The sequence below is a fragment of the Abramis brama genome (assembly GCF_963993115.1).
Source record: "Abramis brama genome assembly, chromosome: 21".
Taxonomy (NCBI): domain Eukaryota; kingdom Metazoa; phylum Chordata; class Actinopteri; order Cypriniformes; family Leuciscidae; genus Abramis; species Abramis brama.
Window position 1 is genome coordinate 33,922,934 of NC_139983.1, and position 6,430 is coordinate 33,929,363.

Consider the following 6,430-nt stretch of genomic DNA (forward strand, 5'->3'; position numbering starts at 1 on the left):
GTTAATTTACAAACATGCAAATCTTGTTATTTTGGACTTTAACTGTGAATTTCAGCATTAATTTACATTCAGGTCCAGTTTATCAAGTCACATTTTTTCACAGAAAACATTTGTTCTATGTAGGCTATACAATTATATTTAATAACAGTAGAAACAAGATTCCAATGAAAGCATCACTTTAATTAATGGTTATTAGACAATATTTAGATTATTTTGCTATAGTTAGATTCAGATCAGGCTTTAACAGAAAAAACTAAATCCTAATTGTTGTTTATAAAGTTTGTCTCTTTCTTTCCTTTCAGTAAATGGCACTTGCTGTGATATTTTGTCACCTAATCAATGATATTGACATATTTACAAATTTGAAAAAAGTCAGAAAATGTTTTTGGAGCCACTGAAAGTCCATCATGATGAAGAAATTGTATTACCTTCATTACAATCACGAGAGGCTCTCAGAGATATAACACATTAAAGCCTCTTTAAATAATGTAGAAGTCATTAGCTAATTTTGACCGTGTTTTCAGTGTCTTGCATTTTCAATAACCAAATATGTTCCACATCCATGTGCATGATTTTTATTAAGTTGTTTTATCAAATTATCATGCAAATATCTGAATCTAATTTTTTCATCCTGAAGATGTAAATTTGTTTTCTAAAAGAGTTTCAGTAGTTTGTGTCTCTCTGACACGCATATGTTTAAACATGGATTATAACACTTAATACATTTAACATCAGTAATATTCAGCACAATTTAATATTCCCACAATAACAGACGGTTTCAGTAACGATCATCACAGATGTGTCTTTTGTCTTTTATTTTGAGTGATTTCAGTAAAGTTGGGCCTTTTTAGGATCATAATTTTATGTACATAAATAATTTTAAAGAGTTCTCACTCATTCAGAAGTGACATTTGTCTATGTTGTTCATGGGTCTAATTTTAATGAAAATACAACCTTTACCCTTAAACAGCGACTGTACAAATCAGTCTTAGAAAGTCAAAGGAACCATTGTGTCTTAATTCTTCTAATTATAAATATTTTCCACTGCATTAATTCTGGATTGAATGATGGTTGTGGTGGAGCTGGAGCTTTCTGGATCATCTGAGAAATTTCCTGCAACATCATTGTGAATGTGGTTGTAATACAGGAAGAGAAAAAACCCTGGGAAAAAATATAGGAGAAACATATTTGAATTTCATCCAATTCAAATACAGCACATTTCAGATATCATTAAAGTTGTCTGCATAATTTATAAACTGAAACAAAAAAGACTTTCGGCCAAATGCTTTTTGTCAAATTAATTCTTATAACCCATTATAACCCCTAAACAATAAAAAAAAGAATACAATTGAAAATATCAATATTAAAATTTAAAAAGATTTTTTTAAATAAATATTTATAAATAAATAATGCCCCCCCCCCCCCCAGAAGAATTTTTTAAAACATTTTAAAGATAAATTCATTAATCTGGTGTGCTTAAGTTACCCGAATCCACTGTTAAAAATAAATAATCCACCCGCCAACCGCCCAAACCTGTGCTATTCTTTGATTTAGATATCTGCATCTGATCATCACATTACAATTATTCAAATTCTCAGTTAAGCATGATAATATGGTAACATATCACTCTGTAGTAGGCTGCTTTAAAATGAACATTTATTTAAAATGAAAGTTCTTCTATTGGCAAAATTACATTTCCTTAATAGCCTAAACAGAGGCTTTACTCCCTTCAAACTTTTCATTAGGCCTACATCATTGTTGGAAAACACTTTATCAGAATAATTGTTTTACCTTTATAAAAGGGCATTTTCATCCCTAATTTTATTAAATGTATGCTCCATCTTTAATTTCAAATTCTTACGTTTGATCAATACATTCAATTAGAATATTAAGACACTATAGGGCTGTTACCAATCAAATTAAATTTACATTTACATTGAAAAATTACAACTGAATTAAATGAGATTATGAGATTGTTTTAAATATTTTTTGAATATACAAATAAGGAATGTTGAAAAGAATGATACTTTATGAAACTAAACCGCCAGTAGGAGGCGGCAGGCGACCGTCTTAATGAGCGAGTCATTGAGTCATTCATTCAAACGATTCATTCAAACGGCTGATTTATTCAGAATGAGGCAGTTTATGAATAGGTAATTGAATCTTTGACTCAATTGAGTCGTTCAAAACGCTGAATCATTCATTATGATTCAATAATGAGTGTCAATATTTTGTTCCTGTGAGATGCGTTATATGGTTCTGTTGTGATCTTTGTTTGGAACTATTTTCGCTGCTGAAAAAGAACAAAAACATTGGGGTCACTTGTAAGTGACTTAATTGTAACTATTTGTTTATTGAACTGTTATGAAATCAGATTCTCGTTTTCAATTGTGATGGTTTTCCCTGAAGAGAATTAACGTTTAGTTTTTGAAAATGAAAGTGAAAGAGTAACACGTTCATTGCGTTTTACCATGATGTGAGTTCCATGTCTTTATTAAACTCAACACATTATAATGATTCATCTCTTATCCACCCTCGATTAATTGTAATGTTATTTTTTTATTACTTGGCCCACCTGAGCCGCGGATTATCCACGGATATAACTGCGATCTGCGCATCACTATCGGCAAACTATACAATTTGAGAAAGGACACAGGCCGGGAACCCGCAACAGAACCTTCACGTTGGATAAAGCGTATCTGAGCATGTGACTGCCTCTCCGAGTTTTGTCGAGAGCCGGAGGCGGCACGAAATTTGACTGAGGTGGCTATACTTTGTAATTCTCTATGAAGGAAAAACCCTGCAAATGTTTGCATCACACACAATCATCCATGTTGGAACTAGTGGTCGACCGATATTGGTTTTTTGATGGCCGATGCCGATATCTTGGAGAGCAGGGTGGCCGATGGCCGATATAAAGCCGATATTTTTTATATATATTTATTTTAATCAATATTTAATAAATTATAAAACAAAATTTTAAAATAAACATGCTTTTATACTTTAGATGGCAACTTCTTAAATTTGCAATCCTATTACAGTATTTTTCACAAAGTAATTGTTTAGAAATATATGAATATGTGAGTAAAAAGAAAGTAAACACTGTAACAGGGCTCTCAGCATTCTGGTAATTTCGTGCTGGTAATCATATTTTTTCAAATAAAGACAAGATAACGCTAATTTTACATACAGCACAGTGAAAACGATATGAATATGACACAGTTGGCAACTGGTTATATATCAGCATATTTTAAAAAGAAAGATTTAAAGTTTTTTGATTGCGTCTCCTGAAGCTGATCTTCTGTTCGCATTCACTCACTTCGCACGGACCGACCGTCACTTGCTGACAGTAATGCACACTTCACAAGATATCACAGCTGGATTCCATTAAATCTGCAAGGTTTGTGAAATGAAATGTTTATTAGATATTCAGAGATTTGTTTAAATGACGTAGATGCGCATTTGCTGAATGTTGACGGCAAATGAGAAAGTATTTTAGCCTGATTGTTTGCCTTTTCTGTTACAAATAATATAAAAGCAAACGCTTTACTTTACTTACTTGGCATAAGTTACCATTTACTTACTTTGTTTACCAGTTCTGTCTAACAAAGTATTAGATATGACTGACAGAGATCGTAAATTAATGAAGACGGAGAATGTGAGTGAGCGCTGTTTGATCTGACATCATCTGAGGAGCTGCCGTTCTCTTCAGGCGCTGGTGTTCTCTCAGCGCCGCCCGTCAAAATAAAAGTCCGGAGCGCCGTCAAAATAAAAGTCCCGCTTTCAACACATCGGCCAATCAGAAAAACTTATCGGCCGATGCCGATATTTCAAAAATGCCAATTATCGGCCGATATATCGGCCTTGGCGATATATCGGTCGACCACTGGTTGGAACCGTGTGATTTGTTTCTCACCCTGAAACGAGTTCAACACGGTGAAGATGTAATATGAGGGAATGAGCATCGGTCCATAACTGAAGAACGCCACAGCCCACGTCAGGCCGAAGAGCAGGAACAAACTTAACACCATCATGAGCTGCTTTCTGAACGTCTTTCTCTTGCCGTCAGCCGCTTTTATGTGCCGGGTTTGGACAATCTTAGTGACGATCATGATGAAGATTCCAGTCGTGAAGATGAAGACTAAAGCGTAGTAGCCAATGTTCACTATGTAGTGAATTAAAGGATCTGAATGATTTACACGAGCACTTTATGGTGTTATTGTCTCACGGCTGGACGTCGTCCATGTTAGATTTCCTTTGAAGAAAAGAGTGTGAGGAATTAAATATATAAAATAAATTGGGTTTATTGATGGGAACTGATCAATACATCCATAAATAAATGTACCTTTGCCATCCCAAGAACTGCAGGACGCCTCACCGACCTGTAAGAACATTTTATTTGCTTTAGATTTCTTTTTTTTAAGTTTCGGAACAAAACCTTCATTACCAGATCTTTCTATGTAAAGAACAATATTCAATATTGTTGGTAAGGTCGGAGATATTGGCCCTCAACGTAATTCCATAAACCTCATTGTTCAAAACAGTGTAATTTTTAGTTTCATCCTAAATAAGAAATATAGCAAATCAAATATGAACGTGTGAACACAATAGATCAAGAACCATTTGTTAAAAGAAAATTTCACCCAAAATTTTTATATTTTCACTAGAACACAAAAGTAGAATTTAAAAAAAAGGATAAAAAACACACCATAGAAGCATAATAACAGTAGTGAACATGACAGTGTACTAATATCCAGCTCTGCTGAAGTCAAGAGATTTGTGCCATGATGGAGCAGAGATATAAGTGCCAATCAATTGGGTGAACTATCCTATAAACTTTACTTAAACTGTTCAATCATGAAATTTTTACATTTTTAATCGTGAGTACCTTTCCCATGTTTTTGAGAAGTAACGCACATCCATGTTTTTTTCAGTCGCGATTTATTAAAGGCCTCGCTGGGAATCTTCACAGACCAGGGAATGTCTGTCTTCAGGTCACTTTGACAATCAGTAACCTGTGAAAAAATAATTATAATAATAAATAAGGAATCATACCATGTTTTATATTTTCTCAAGACATACATTTATCCTGTTCGGATCTGAAGAGTAACGTGTCTCTGTTTTTTTGTGTTTGTCTTTCTTTCCTTTCAGTAAATGGCACTTGCTGTAATATTTTGTCACTTAATGAATAATATTCACATATTTACACGTTTGACTCATTTGAATAAATGTTTTTGGAGCCACTGAAAATCCATCATGATTAATTAGTTTTATCTTCATTACAATCACATGAGAGGCTCTCAGAGATATAGCCACATTAAATAATGCAGAAGTCATTAGCTGATTTTGACAGTGTTTGCGTGGCAACATTTTGCTGTTTTATCAAATGATCATGCAAATATCTGAATACACAGGCGTGTGACTTTAGTTTCATCCTGAAGATGTAAATTTGTTTTATAAAAGAGGTTCAGTAGTTTGTGTCCCTCTGACACGCATATGTTCAAACATGGATTGGATAAACATGGATAAATCTAACATCAGAAATATTCAGCACAATTCAATCCTCCCACAATAACAGACGGTTCCAGTAACGATCATCACAGATATTTGTCATTTATTTTGAGTGATTTCAGTAAAGTTGGGCCTTTTTAGGATCATACATCATTTTAAACAGTTCTCACTCATTCAGAAGTGACATTTGTCTTTGTGTTCTGATTTTGGTGAAAATACTCTTAGAAAGTCAGAGAAATTATTCTGTCTTAATTAATTGTGGATTGAGCGATGGTTGTGGTAGAGCTTTCTTCATCATCGGAGAAACGACCTTCTACGTCTTATTGAATGTGGTAGTAATACAGGAAGAGGAAAAACCCTGAAAAATAGAGAAACATATTTAATCTAATTCAAATACATTTCAGAAATCATTAAAGTTGTTTGCATAATTTTAACTGTAACAAAAAATATCTTTGGGCCAAAATCTTTTTGTCAAATAAATTATAACTACCACCATTATCACCCTTAATCAATAAATCATTTTTTTTTTAAAAAATAATTATTTAACGAAATACATATTTTATTACAATTTTATAACGAACAATTTTGAATTACAAATCACTCATGAATTAATTCAAATAATTTGCTCAAATCTGTAGAAAAACATAACCAAATGTTTGCATCGCACACAATCCTTCATGCAGGACCCGTGTGATTGTTTCTAGGGATGCACTGATACCATTTTCTCAAAAGCAATCGATTCAGATCCAAAATACTGAATCGGCCGATACTGAACCCGATCTGATACCAGTAGTGGTTTTCTTCTTGATCATTGAAGAATATCTTTACCTATGTGTGTGTGAAACTGATGATCAAAATTTTATGTTAAACACAATCCACTAAATACCAGGGATGTTGCTAGACCTATTTTACAGAGGCT